A 15,500-nucleotide genomic window follows, 5' to 3' on the forward strand; every position below is an offset into this window, starting at 1 on the left:
TATTAGACATCAGCGCAAAAACAAATACGACGACAGGAAAAACAAAGCACTGTTTTCCACTGTCTTCGTCTGGTCTTTCTTTTCTTTTTTGTATTCTTTCTTTTTTTAGTGTTAATGGATCGATGTTGCATCACCAAGGAGCCTTACTATTATATTTAGCAGCAAACAATGATGATGATGACAGGACTATGTGATCGACCCGCGTGATCCTTGAGGAACCACTGCGCCTAAACATATATTATGATGGGGTTAAAAGAAAAAAAAAAAAAAAAACGTCCGAGGACACCTAAGTACTTCTTATGAGTTGTGAATGCGAAAGCATTAATGTCCAAATGAATGCCGGTGAGCGGTCCTTCGAGTCTTGCGCTGCGAGTAATGTACCATAGCGGCACATGCTGCCCAAGCCAGCAAGTAGTAGCAACCTGCGGTGCCAACGCCGCATGCCACCGACGTACTGCGCGACCAGAGACCGAGGAAGCAGCAGCAGCCACCGAGGCCTGCAGGCGCGCGCAGCAGCTAAGCCCAGTGGGGGTCAGAGATATGCGGACCGCGCGCAGGCTTCCGAGAGTGAGAGAGAGGGTGACGTGGCGTCGCGGCGATGCCCTCTCCCATCAAGTCACACCTGGCGCGCTATCACCAGCAGGTGTCCCCTTTCGCCCGCTCTGCTCCGTCAAAGCGCGATCGTGACGTGGGGTCGCAGCCAATGGGACTTAGGTACCGTTTCGCTGCTACACACTACAGACGCCGGCTTTTTCGCTCAATGGACCATTTACTGACAAGTGTACTTATCTTTCTCCGGTGATCGCTTTCACCGGCCAACAAATGTTAGTCATCGCTCGGCACAGCAAGCGCCTGCATGTATCGGAAGTTACTCGAAAGTTATCGATGGCTCTATCCGTTGTCTGCACCAAACCCTGTGTAACCTGACTGTATATATGCGCGATGCGATTTGTGTAGTACTTTCCGGAAGGCACGCGAGCACCGTATAATAAGCTTGGAGCGAAACATGATGCTGGCGCGCAGGGCGGGTCTTTCTCGAGCATTTGGCGGCATCGACGACGGACGCCGTTGTAATCCTTTCGGTTGACAAAGAATAGATCAAGACATCCTACCATTCTGATCCCTTTTCCTTACTATCCCTATTATAATTCTAAATTATTCCCTGTCTAAATCGCTGTGAACCTTAAGTTTATTTCTGTCATTACTCTCTCGTATTCTTTTTTTTTCCTTTATTTCTATTCGGACATCCAGAAATGTATTCATCCATCCGTATGGTATGACTCCTCAATTACACATTAGCCGTTTGCTCCCAGCTTTACCTTATCCAGTTCTTCATTCCTCCCTACAATTATCTGTGCGTAGAATCCCCGGATCATTGGCCTATCCCCGGGGGCGTTATGGGTGTGTGCCATATGTTTTGAAGGCTAATGATCATCATCATCTTCGTCATCATCATTATCGTCTTCTTCTGTGAAAATACTTAGAACAGCTATGAGGGAATGGCCAGAGAACACCGTCCGCCTGCTTTCAATGTACACCGTTCGTGTGCGCCGCTTTATTCAGCAGGATACGCTACTTCCTACAATGAACAACTTGACAAAACACTTGTTCGCTTTTTATCGTTTTTTTTTCGCAAATGAGCAAAGAATGGAATTGTTTATCACAGTCTGTTTTAGATTCCTGTAGCATAGAAACTTTCGATGAACGTGGGGTAAAATATTTTCATGAATTATGCATTTCGTAAATATCATGCATGCATTCGTATAATGTTCTAGAATGTATCCTGTCATGCTTATGTGTATCATGTTGCGCGTATTATCACTGTCCTATAGTGGGAGACATAGACGCCCTCCGATAATTCTTCTCAACATGAGTGAGTGAGTGAGTGAGTGAGTGAGTGAGTGAGTGAGTGAGTGAGTGAGTGAGTGAGTGAGTGAGTGAGTGAGTGAGTGAGTGAGTGAGTGAGTGAAACAACTTTATAGAAACCAGCAGATTGAGATGCTCTTTTACTTTTGAACTTGGTGAACAAGTTAGCTGTACGCCCTCCTACGGCCAACATTATCCGAAAATAAAAAAAATAAAAAAAGAACAGGCAAGCAGAATTAACACGCAGTCGCCCAATCAGCGATCACATTAGAGCTAAGCACCCCAGTTCTAAGGAACCCCAGTTTGTCGCCCACTGCGAGCATCATTTAAGGGACACGGAAGAGAAAAGATAGGTTGAGCAGCATTAGTAAACTATATCCTTCTACAGTACCAGAAAGGCCACTCTTGCCGCGACAGGAGCCTCGACAAGGCCAGAAAAGACGCAGAAACGAAATTCAGATGGCGACGCCGTCTCGAAGTTCTCGCACCCGCACACCGTGACGTCACAGATTTCGACGGCGTCTTCGCGGGCCTGGTTAAGGTCTATTACCGCTACGTACGGACTAAAATGTATTCTAAAGGAGCCCGAAGAGGGAAGTTGGAGAATTTCCAGAACTTTCACTGCACCACAACGGTTCAAATGAAAGGAAAGTTACACTTCCAAATCCGTAACGTGCACACTGACGTACGGGCACTGGGATTTCGGCGCGAAATTCGAGAACTGGTAGCTTCGCCTTCATTTCATATCTTCTATACTATTGCACCTCTTACCGCGAAATTAACGAGAGTACAGTGTTTTAAAAGAATACCTTATCAGCCAAAACTAATTTAGTGTTCCCCTTTAGTGTTCAATAAGTCTTCTGGCCGAGAAGACGACGCGGGAGGCTGTATAACATCCGAAGCCGAGGCGGCAGAGCGGCTCGCTGAAGCTCACGCTAAAGGAAACGATAAGGTACACTGTACCCTTTCTTCACCCTCTCCCAGGCAGCCAAGTATAGAGCGGGCGCAAAGTCACCACTGACATAAGGGCCCTCTGTAACACTCGAGAAGTGCCGAGCTCCAGGCGATAAATCCGTTTACTACTAAAGACACCGTCAGGGCAGAGCCCAGAGGGAGGGCCGCAGGGAATACAAAGCGCGAGAGGCCCCCGGGAGGCGAGGGCCCTCCTTTTCAGCCCGGCGCTCGTACGACGCAAACCACCCGTGGCACAAAAACTCCATCTCGGGCTCTGAAAAGCCTTGCTACATATACACTCGCATAAAGCCCTCCTTGCACGACCTGTTTACGCACCTCCCGATTCTGAAGACGTGAAACAAGGGACCCGCTGTTCGCGCATTCAGGAGCGCGCTTAACGAGCGTTCTTTATTTATGATTATTATTTATTTTTTTCGAGCTTGACCTGTGCTTTAAGTAAACAAGCAAGATCCCTCCAGAGCTGTGTATACGTGCTTGCACTCACTGAGTCAAGCATGCACTGCGAAGAGATGGGCAGAAAGCTAGGCTAAACTAGAAGTTCATTATAAAGCAACGAAGCGCGAAAGCGCACGAACCCCCTTAAGAATGTGCTTCAATGTATATATATCTGGGGTGAATGAAGTAAAACTGTGCGACGTAGGCTGAGATATTGATGCGTCCCATGTCTTTCACCCGCTCAGCGTTTACCCTGCGGATGCGTCGTGAAGCACGCGCGCAAATATATACAAAGTCATGCTAGCTCGGTGTATACGTATGAGCGTGCACACGCACGCCGGAATAAATCGTGAAGAGGTCAGAGCACGCTATTTCCTGTCCCCCAATCAGCAGTGTGCTTTTTTAGCGGACACTTCACGCTATAGTCATCTAAGGGGCGCCGAGATCCGAAGAACGCGTTTATTGACGGCTACGCAAAGTTAGACCGCAGGTAAACTTCAAGCAACCACAAACTTGTAAGGTTTGACAGCAGATAAACTACAAGCAACTACAAACTTGCAAGACGCGCACTATACCAACTGCGTCTTCGCGTTCGCGCAGGAATTGCCGCTATAGCACACATGCTAACTTGGTCGTGTCCTTTGTACTCGCAAGCGGTTCCTTTTGGTAATTTCCAGTGACTTCTGTACGGGGAAAGCTCTGCGCCTCAGCTGCTCCCTTTTGAATGCCGTTACGAAAGCCACAGGTCGAGGGCTTCGCTTGCTGCATCACATATAGCCGCCCGGGGTGCGCCGCGGAGAGCGGCAGACACGCGCCTACTGTACGGCACGTGAAAGAAAACGAAACAAAGGGTTCCACTCACCGGCAGAAGGGGGCGCACCCGCTCCTTCACGCAATCGGGAAGCCTGGGCACAGGGGAGAGAAAATAGCGGCGTCACGCTCGATCACTGACACCGCGCGCGCACACGCGCCCCGACGCGAGAAAACACAGCTAGTTTCATTAGGGAGCCACTTTCCGCTGCTGACCGCTCGCTCGCTCGCAGGGCGAAGAACGAAAACAAGTCGCGACGCTGTGGGCCCACTTCCCTGCCCTGAGCGCGTCTATATTAAAACGTTATTCTCTTTATAAAAGCCTTTATTGGCTCATCGCGAAAAGCAACATCTATACATACAGATGTCTCGTGTGGCAACGGAAAGACGTGAAAACGAGCACCCTCGTAGTAATTTTGATGATAATAATAATCGTGATAATGGTGATGATCGTGACAGTGATGGAAGCGACATTTTACTTTATGAAGCGGGTTTCGGAGCAGAAAAAAATGCCACTTTGGAGCAGATAGCAAAATATGCCATACGGCTCTTGGAGAAGTATCACCGAAGCGTCTCATAAATACTAATATTTATTATTAAACATATTGCACATACAATAATAAAAGCAAATTGCAAGAAACAAATAATTAAGAAGATGGATGGTTATCAAACACGTAGTAAAATGAGCTATATACTTAAAGTACCAATACATGTGGCAGAAATGAGATCAAACTATAGTAAAGCTGAGCACCACAGTATAAAGGTAACCACAATCATACATAACGGCTGCCAAAGTAGCAGTTCATAAGCGGCATGAGATCTAAGTAATCTCTGTCAATTTCACATTTCAGCAAAATAGTCTGCATGTCAAGTTCAAGAATACAGCTAATTGAGATATATATTGTTACGGGGAGAATATATATACAATGGATATATTTACAGGGTAAGGCGCACAACGCTGCAGCAATCGTTCAGGGGAGCGCGTGCACACCAGAAAACCACCCGTCATCGTCGTCATCGTCCAAGCACCGACCACAGGATCGCCGCTCGTGACATTACCCGCCGGCGGCAGAAGCACCGTCCCGGTGCAATTAGGGCCCGGGCCGAGAGTGGTACGGTTTAAGACGCGAGACATGGACTATGTCACTCGCGATTGTTGCAGAGGCCGACGTAGGATTTAGCGGAGCGATTTCATAGGTCACATTAGTGACTTTGCGTACGACGCGGTAAGGGCCAGCATAACGGGAGAGGAGTTTTTCGCATAGGCCAACGCGACGTGACGGGAACCACAGCAAGACGAGCGATCCTGGAGGGAAGTTCACCTCCCGGTGTCGGCGGTCATAGAGACATTTTTGTTTGACCTGTGAAGCCGACAAGCGATCGCGGGCAACCTGACGGGCGATGTCAGCACGGGCAAGAGCATCACGAGCATAGGCAGAGGATGTGTCTGCGTGAGCATGAAGTATGATGTCCATAGGTAATGGTGGGTCGTAGCCAAACAGTAGATAAAAAGGTGAATAGCCAGCTGTGTCGTGACGAGAAGAATTGTAGGCGAATGTCACAAAAGGCAAGTTAATGTCCCAGTCTCGGTGGTCCTCAGACACGTACATAGCAAGCATATCTGTGAGAGTACGGTTGAGGCGTTCAGTAAGGCCGTTTGTCTGTGGATGGTACGCAGTGGTGAACTTGTGATTGGTCTTGCAAGAACGAAGAATGTCGTCGACTACTTTAGACAGGAAGCAGCGGCCGCGGTCCGTGATTAACTGACGAGGAGCACAGTGGCGCAGGATGACATCGTGAAGAAGGAAATCGGCTACATCAGTAGCACAGCTGGTGGGAAGTGCTCGTGTAACAGCGTACCGCGTTGCGTAGTCAGTAGCGACTGCAACCCGTCTATTGCCAGTGGTTGACATGGGAAAAGGCCCTAGAAGATCGAGTCCCACCCGGAAAAATGGTTCATCAGGGATGTCGAGGGGCTGAAGTACAGTGTACTAGAAAAAGTACACTGTAGCTGAAGGCTGCCAGCAGGCAGTAGGGCAGGAGTCTTGCGTCGCTGGCAGTGGTCACAAGCCGCAACGTACTGTCGCACAGAACGGTGCAAATAGAAGATGAGATTCGCCAACATTATCGTCGGGTCCCACTTGTTAGTGCGGCTGACGCGCTCATACATTGCCAGCCATGCATCGACGTCCACGCCGCTGGTGGCGTTGAATGTCCCGGGATCACGAGGGTGCAAGAGAATGACCGGTGATGGGTCTTGCTCACACTGGGTCGCTTGGTCGGTCATTGTGGTGGCAGCAACGCGCCGTCCGCTGCGAAGATCCAGTTCCCGGTGTTGTAGCGAGCGTACCCCGCACGTCCACCAAAGATGTTACGGGGAGAATATATATACAATGGATATATTTACAGGGTAAGGCGCACAACGCTGAAGCAATCGTTCAGGGGATCGCGTGCACACCAGAAAACCACCCGTCATCGTCGTCATCGTCCAAGCACCGACCACAGGATCGCCGCTCGTGACAATATTAACCAAGCCAGTTCTTGCGGCAGAAATGAGATCCCCGACTCTGAGCATCACAACGTAAAGGTAATCAGTCACATATCGCAGCTGACACAGCAGCAGTTGAAATCAGTATGAGATCGAATTCCCCAGCACCGTTTCGGAGCAGGTTCGGATCAGTTACTAACAAAAATTCCAGTTTGGAGCAGCATGTAGCAGCATTTCGCTTTTGGAGCAGGATGGAGCAATTGTAGCAGCACCTTCCATCCCTGTCATGATGACGGTGATCATGATGACTAACGAAGACAACGGCGACACCGACATCAAAGACTGTAGCACGTAACACATTAATGGAGACTGGCCGCGAACAAGGCATTATGTATAATTACAATACCACTTTCAAGGTTAAATAAATTAAACGATGAAGAGCCCAAAGTACAAAAATGTGCCAGTCAGAGCGGGTGAAATCAAACGTGTGTTTGAATTCAGAGGAACAAAGAAAGCCACCGAATGGAGATTGAGAAAGAAACGAATAATAAAACAGTGATCTCGTCAGTGCACCAAAATCTGAGCGAACAGAGAAGAGAGAGCGCTACTTGGAGCACAAAATCGAGCCGCTGTGGAGTATGGAGCAATTGTAGCAGCACCTTCCATCCCTGTCATGATGACGATGATCATGATGACTAACGAAGACAACGGCGACACCGACATCAAAGACTGTAGCACGTAACACATTAATGGAGACTGGCCGCGAACAAGGCATTATGTATAGTTACAATACCGCTTTCAAGGTTAAATAAATTAAACGATGAAGAGCCCAAAGTACAAAAATGTGCCAGTCAGAGCGGGTGAAATCAAACGTGTGTTTGAATTCAGAGGAACAAAGAAAGCCACCGAAGGGAGATTGAGAAAGAAACGAATAATAAAACAGTGATCTCGTCAGTGCACCAAAATCTGAGCGAACAGAGAAGAGAGAGCGCTATTTGGAGCACGAAATCGAGCAGCTGTGGCATGGAGATGACAAACTGTTCGATACGCCGTGTTTCGTTATTGTGCACGCGGCTACTGCAATTTTCCTAACTGAGGGACATGTGTGAGCTCTCAAGTAATCACTGCACGCGCAATCATTCGATAAGGCGGAGAGAAGCGCGACACGGCAGTTTTCCAGTCTATTTGCTCTTACCACCAGCGCTTAGATTTAGCGTGCGTATACTTGAGACGCAAGATAAGGTATCTTCGTTCTGCGCATGCGCATTTCGATCGCGCAGGATCTCTACGTACGAAGAGCTCCTACGCACGTGAAACTATAGAACTGCCTCTTGAAATCCGCAGGGCACACACGCACCCACGTTACTATAGGCCCGCACGTACGAGCACGCACGCACACATACACAACACATACCAAAAAAAAAAAAAAAAGAGAAAATCTCGCGCACGCATAAAGTTAACGTGTGTTTTAGCGCGCTTATTGTTTTATTCCTCATCGTCATCTGCCGATTTAAGCAGGCCCAAAGCAGGTCGAAGGCCTCCTGTCCGAGCGACCTTTAATTACTCCCATCATGCGTCATCAAATCCGTCTTTGTACGGCCGCAAATCCATTAATCCTATCATTCCGACTAATCCTACGCTGCTGCCCTCAACGGCGGCTCTCCCCCCCTCCCGTCGGCGGCCATTCTGTCGACCAACGGTTATCCCTTCTGCGTATTAAAGGAGCACTGACGTGGCGTTATCGACCCGCCATTTTAATAAATTTATTTATTTATTAAGCCTCAGAGCTTACAGGAAGCATTAGAGAGGGGACGTGCTAAGATATATCATCAAGAATAACATACACAGTCAGAAGACACAATAGAAGAAAAGCTGTGGTAAAACGATTAAAGACGGTGACAACGTGCCTAAAAACATGTGTGGTATGCACCTACTACGGGTACGAGCCATGTTTTGAGGCAACAACAACTACGGTGAATGGGCCAAGAACCAGGTGGTTGTACGCTCAGTTAATTATTAGTTCAGAAAAAGTCAGCTTTAAAAGATGAAATTGCGAATAATAAGAGCATTGGTGCAATTGAGAAGCGAGACGAGGTGAATGACCGAATATATTTGAAAATAAATGGCTTGCACGGTTCCACCCCTTCTTTTCTATACGTCGAAATCTCTGCTCAGAAATCATCTACATGCCTTTATGGCGTCCAACAGCATTGTCGTAGGCGTCGTTGCGCAATAGCACCCTCGCGGTCGCCGGGCTTGAGGAATTCTTGAAACGCTATACTGTCAGGCGCCTCCGTGGTGAGCTCTCCAACATCTCTAAGGAGCGGCGACCACCGTCGTGGTCGTTAACGCCGTGCCTAGAAGAACACGCGCGCTGCTCTTCTCGCCCGACGGAGACGATGTTTACGAGACCCGAGGGGTACATAGGCCCGTCATCGCGCCTCTCGCATCCCATCGCCGGGCTTCGGCCCCGAGCGAAAGCTCGCTACTCAGAAGTCGCTGCTTGGTCACGCGATCGCCGAAAAGGCCTGAAACAGCGGTAGCCAGGCCATGGATGGGAAGTTTATACCGTACACACAAAAAAAAAAAAAAAAAAAAAAACACTAATCCTTATTTGCTGTGGTGTTGCAGACGAGTTCGTTACGTTAACAAATTATGTCGCTTGTGGCAGGCAACATAATTGCATCACGGTTGCGAACTGGGCATGTTATTTCATCCTGTGAAGACGAGTTAGTGCGAAAAAAAAAAAGAAAGAAAAGAAAAGAACAAGGGCACAAGAAACCACGGTGTATACCCAATGTGAACTTTCGTGCGCTCTTTTTTTTCTTTCTTTTTCTTTTTTTTTTTTTTTTTTTTTGCGCCTTAAGGCGGCGGTCCCACTCCGGCGGCACGAGCCCCCCGTTTTCAGTACTTTTGGAGCAACCGTGGCGGCTCTTCTACTTAAGATATGAAGTTGTCCTATAAACCATCAAAAGCTTAATTCTTGTAGATTCCAACTATATATAATATAAAGAAATTGATTGGTGTGATTTAGATATAAATGCTCAAGAACAAGCATGAGATACATGGTTTTTGCGAACTGTGTCTCAGTTGTGACCATATTTAGAAGAAACTACCGCACTTACTGCATTGCGGCTTGCTCTGTAGCTTTAGGACATATTTATCTAGTTCCTAGACGTAGCAAATTAATTTTTAATTTTTACTTTTTGGATAATTTGCTTTTGAAAATTGCCAAATATTGCAATCTTCTGTTGTAAACAGCCCGGCAACTACATGCTCAAGGAAGCTAAATTTTGGATAAAGTAGAGATCAAGCTATTTCCATTTAGGAGGCAAAATTGCATTCGTGTAACTTTATTAGTTTTGCTAATAATGCGGCCGAAAATAAGCAATATTTAGAATTCTGGTTTTATTTTTGCCCAGTTTTGCGGGAAGGTAATAAAGCTGCGAAGCTGCGCTTTCTAACTAATAAAGTTACATTAATGAAATTTTGCGTCCTAAATGGAAATTCCTTGAACTCTACTTTATCCAAAATTTAGCTTCCTTGAGCATGTAGTTGCCGGGCTGTTTACAACAGAAGATTGCAATATTTGGCAATTTTCAAAAGCAAATTATCCAAAAAGTAAAAATTAAAAATTAACTTGCTACGTCTAGGAACTAGATAAATATGTCCTAAAGCTACAGAGCAAGCCGCAATGCAGTAAGTGCGGTAGTTTCTTCTAAATATGGTCACAACTGAGACACAGTTCGCAAAAACCATGTATCTCATGCTTGTTCTTGAACATTTATTTCTAAATCACACCAATCAATTTCTTTATATTATATATAGTTGGAATCTACAAGAATTAAGCTTTTTATGGTTTATACGACAACTTTACATCCTAAGTAAAAGAGCCGCCACGGTTACTCCAAAAGTACTGAAAACGGGGGGCTCGTGCCACCGGAGTGGGACCACCGCCTTAACACTGTTAGAGCTAGCTGGCCGGAACAAGACCGCGGGTGATTGGAGATCGCTATGAGGGGATTTCGTCATGCAGTGGCTATAGTGAGAAAGAAAGAAAGAAAGAAAGAAAGAAAGAAAGAAAGAAAGAAAGAAAGAAAGAAAGAAAGAAAGAAAGAAAGAAAGAAAGAAAGAAAGATAAAACGCACTCGCACAAACTTTGATCTCTTGACCCTTTGCGGGAGCGCATACTCGACATGTGAATAACGTCCAATCCGTATGCGGTTTTCTTGTTCGGATTTTGCAACTCGAATGCATCTTACTTTCAACTGACAGCTCTCCGCTATAGGGCGAGCAGATATGGGCGAGCGAATGGATGAATAAATAAAGCGCAGGCAGCGCTCCACAGCGTCGGAAACGGAAGGCGCAGCTGTTTACGCTTATATCCGGAAGTAGCCTGCTCCTCTCGGACAACAGAAAAAGACAGGCATGCGTCCGCTACAGCCATGTCAGAAGGTTCCTACTTCGTCTAGGGATTCTGTTCCTGTCATTTACTTCCAGTTCGGGGATCATACAACGTACCCAGCAAAGAGTGGCTGACCAACTAACTTCGAGCACTCGTTGACGTCTTACTCTGTTTGTCCGCATGTTCGACACAACAGACGTTGTAGCGAAATCAGCGCGTCTCTATTCCAATTATTACGGCGCTCTTACAATGCCGCACACATTCGCGTTCTTCATGCATGATTTCTTCTAAACAGAAGGTTAGGCCATCGCAGGAGTTTCTATTGTTTCTCTTTCGTAATTCGAGCGCACTGCTTTGATGTGGAGAGAAAATATCAATTAAGTATACGTGTACTTATCTATACTCAAGCCAGTTGAACGCTCGCACAGCCTTCCTATAAGATGTGTGTCCGGATTTGTCCTTCACATATGAAGCGGTAAAAAGGAAAACAAGGAAAGCGAAAAGGAAAAGAGAAAAGTTTCTGGATTTAGCATCGACCTTTGAAAGGAAGCACGTACGCTGGAAATACGAGCTCGCACAACGCTGTACAACCGCGCGGCATCCATAGTACGTCTCTCACATCCCACGTCAGCCAATACAAAAGAAAAAAAAAAGAAACACGATGATCCAACGCAATGTCGGAGTACAAATGACAGGCAGCTTGATTGATTTTGCGAAGTAGCAGCGGTAGCGCATGACACGAGCGCAGCATCGTCGACTGTAGCTGCCATGTTAATGTCCGCGTCACGAGGCCGATGGCGATTGTAGTACTCGTATGCTCGTCGAGGGAAGAAACTACATTTAAGGTTACGTAACCCCTTGTATAACAGTGGCACATACCCATACTGGATGATTGGCCAGAAATGTGATCCATACTCAGTGCCGAAGTTTTCTATTCGGGCTGATGATGATGATCGCTGTGGCCTTTTCCTTTTTATCGTGCAATCTACGAAGGCAACAGAACCCGGTGACCCAAGTTGTCCGTGTGTGTGTATATATATATATATATATATATATATATATATATATATATATATATATATGTGTGTGTGTGTGTGGTTTGTGAGTGGTGGCGCTGGCTAACACTCCCAGGGTGAGTTCTAGGTGTAAAACATACATACCCCAGAAAGTGGATGGGAAAACGGCTCTGCGGTAGCTCAATGGTGAGAGCATCCCACGCGTAATGCGAAGACGTGGGTTCGTTCTCCACCTGCGGACAGTTGTTTTTTCATCCACTTTAATTTATGTTAATTTATCATTTTCTTTAATTGAATTAGTAGGTACAAGTGATTTCCCCTATGTTTTCCTTGGTGTCATTGTTTGTTGACTTCTTATATGGTATATATATATATATATTCGCAAGTGCAAAAGTTCGATGACGTGATATTTGAAGACACTCCGTACGAGCTGATAGATAAACAGAATCAAGGGACTCCGCGAGCTACGGAGATTTAGTAACGAGGACCGGTTGCCAACGCTGGAGCTATTCAAGTTCTATAGGAATCGACAATCGTGGCGCAAATTGTGGATCCAGTTCGAGTCTGCTTTTCCCGAGAACGCTGAATTTACAATAGCCGACAAGGCCACCTAACTGAGCTCACTTGTCACTGGATCGATCAGCTGCATCAGCTATATCTGCGCTTCAGCCGACTGAAGAATGTTATAAAAGACGCCATCGGAGATTCTACGAAAAAAAAAAAAAAAAAACATTCGGCGATGACAAGCTGAATATGCAAGATCATCTCCAAAGCACGCTTGACCTACAGACTGTATCGTTGTCATCCAACGTCACTCGTCTCCAACACCTGTATACGACCAGGAGCAGGTACACATCAGGAGCTTGTGCGCACTAGGAACAAGCACGACGAGCTATACTGTTCCTCGCTACGAGAAATCCTCCTGCGAATTCTGCCACACGATATGTTCATACGCTTTCACGAGAGCCACCATACGACCCGTGCCAATCTGTAACACAGCAAACCCAAGATGGCGGCAGCACTAACGGGACGGCACAGTTCGAACACCCGTTTTGTCGCAGACTTTTTCGCGCCTCCTCGCGCAATGGATGGAAAGTTTCTCGGTGTGAACGGGTGACATTTCAAACAACAGTTCGCCCCTTAATATACTCTTCATTTTCTTAGGTTCCACTATTACCGGCCTGGTCTTGCAGGTCTCCTTATAACGCGAAAAAGAGTTTCGCCAGCTGCGGGTCTCCCACCAACTTCCCCGTCAAAACAATTTGCCACGGATCGTTCGTCCCCCCCCCCCCCCCCCAAGCTCATTTGCATCGTCGCGCTCCTTTAAGCGCATAAGGGTTACGCTCGAATCGCTTCAAGATTGTCGCAAAGGCGACCACGCGCTAATCGACGAGCGCTTAGCTTCAGCTGCTACTTACTTTGATCGGGAACTTAAACGGCGCTTATTCTTTCTTCCTTTCTTTCTACCGCGGAACTTCGTTCAAGAAGTTCCGCAAAACGAGCGGTGTAAGCGATTCTCGTGTTCAAAAAGAAAAAGAAGAAAGAGATGGGGACGCTCACAGTTTAAGCGTTACGGTATAGCGCTCTCCTGCGGCCAAAAGTGGAGTCAACCGTGCCGCTATTGCGCGCTCGCTCCTTCCAAAACCGCCAACTTCGGCTCCTCTAAGCGGCCGGCGGGGAAATTTCGGAAAAAAAGAAAAGCGACCACACCACCACGATTAAGCGAAAATATAATAAGAGCACCGGGATTCGTGGGCGGGGAAACGTGACAAATACGCTCACCGCGGCAACTGACAGACGGGATATGTACAGACGGGGAAAAAAAAAAAAAAAGAAAAACGAGCAAATAGTTCCATATATATACACATCCAACCCTTCTCTTTGCTTGTTCCTTTTTATACTAGCAATGCGAGAAATTTTTATTAGCCTGCAGCTGCGAGTGCCTTCACTTTCCGACGTCCGAGCTGCCTGCCCAGCTGCGAGCGGGGAATATTAATGATTTCTATCTTGCCGACGATGCGGCATCGTCTGTTCGATCGCGGCTCGATAATAGCTTTTCCGTTCGGCGAGTACACGTACAGCCACGCTAATACCGCGCACCACTGCGGAATCTACAGCGGGCGTGCTAAGCCCGGGAGCAATGCGGAGAAGCAGCGAATACAGGGCGCAGTTTTCGGCAGCGATATCTGTGTGCTTATCGTCGCTGGGTGAGCCTATTCATCGAAGCACTCATAAAGAGATGGTTGGGGCACTCCAATTGCGAACGTTGAAATCAATACTTTAGCTTTCCGTTCTTCTACATGAAATGACACAAATGACTCTGATATAGGCACGGAGAGCACTGCAGACCACACGAACCGGCAACAGATATTTATATCTCTGTTTGTTACCTGTCATGGAAGCCTGGCCTCACAGCTCATCCGCCCAGAAAGCCATTAGAGCTCTTCTACAGTACCTGATGGCGACATATTTGAGTGCCCGACTTTAGATACGCTGCACCTGCAGCCTAGGGCATGTGAAAGTGCGATTAACACCATCAAGACTCGTGACTTGTTTTTGTGTTTCTTTCACTCACCCATCCCCCTCCCCATGTGCAGGGTGGCGAACTGGACGAAGTCTGGTTAACCTCTCTCTCCCTCTACCTTCTTAGCCGATTTACCCGCGCGTCCGAAGCCTCGATGATCACAAAATATGTTGCCGTCGGAGCAAAAAAGAAAGAAAGACACTGTTGAAAGAAATTGTTACTTTCGCCGGCGCTGTGAAGACGTGACCGGCGAAAGCCTCTGCCATAAATCCATCACGGATTTCGCATGCATTCCACCTCTCTTAACCCTCTAGTCATCGAACGGGCCCACTCCATAAGTGCCGACTGTGGTGGTGGTAAAAAGCATTTATTGTGTGTACAGAGAGGTGTGGGCCCCCCTGTGGGGCCCTGCATACTGGGTGGGATCCTTAGTCCGGGACCCCATTAGTCGAAGCCGCCAGCCTGGCTCTCTGGACCAAGGCCTTTTTGGGCCTGGAGGTCTGAGCAACCAAGCAGGGCTGCCTCCCAGTCCTCTCGGGTAGGGTTGGGGTTGGGGGTAAGGGCTGGATTACTTTGGCAGGCCCAGACCATGTGGAAAGTGTCTGCCACCTCCCCACAGTAGTGGCACGTGCCGGTGACCATTGGGTCAAAATGTTTGAGGATTGCTGGGCAGAGCATCGTGTTTGTGAAAAGCCGATAAAGAATGCGTTCGTTGGCCTTCCCCAGGCCCTTGGCGGGCGCTGGGTACATGCGATGTTTATCCTTATAATATTCTGAAATCTCCTTAAATCGAAGCAATAGTTCTTCCGCTAGGTCATTGGGGTTGTTAGGAGGTACCCGGGAAATGAGTGCTCGGGCAGCTGCATCAGCAGCCTCATTCCCCCTTACGCCCTGGTGACCTGGCGTCCATACGACATGTTTAGGGGAGGGATCTGTGTCCCTCATACAGGTTCGCAGTATTTTCTCAGCAAGGGGGGTGAC

General features: G+C 47.4%; 1 protein-coding gene across 4 annotated transcripts in view; it reads right to left on the bottom strand.

Moving 5' to 3' along the window:
• Positions 1–15,500, bottom strand: part of LOC119449743 (uncharacterized) — a 392,329-nt gene that overhangs the window by 333,325 nt on the left and 43,504 nt on the right. For 2 of the 4 annotated variants that reach the window (XM_037712988.2, XM_049665417.1), the window contains exon 2: positions 4,139–4,181. The exons of the other annotated variants lie outside the window; for them this stretch is intronic. The gene's annotated coding sequence lies outside the window, so the exon portion shown is untranslated. The remainder of the gene's footprint in view (positions 1–4,138; positions 4,182–15,500) is intronic. 4 annotated transcript variants of the gene reach the window in all.

The sequence above is a fragment of the Dermacentor silvarum genome, chromosome 4 (genome assembly GCF_013339745.2).
Source record: "Dermacentor silvarum isolate Dsil-2018 chromosome 4, BIME_Dsil_1.4, whole genome shotgun sequence".
In the NCBI taxonomy this organism is placed as follows: Eukaryota; Metazoa; Arthropoda; class Arachnida; order Ixodida; family Ixodidae; genus Dermacentor; species Dermacentor silvarum.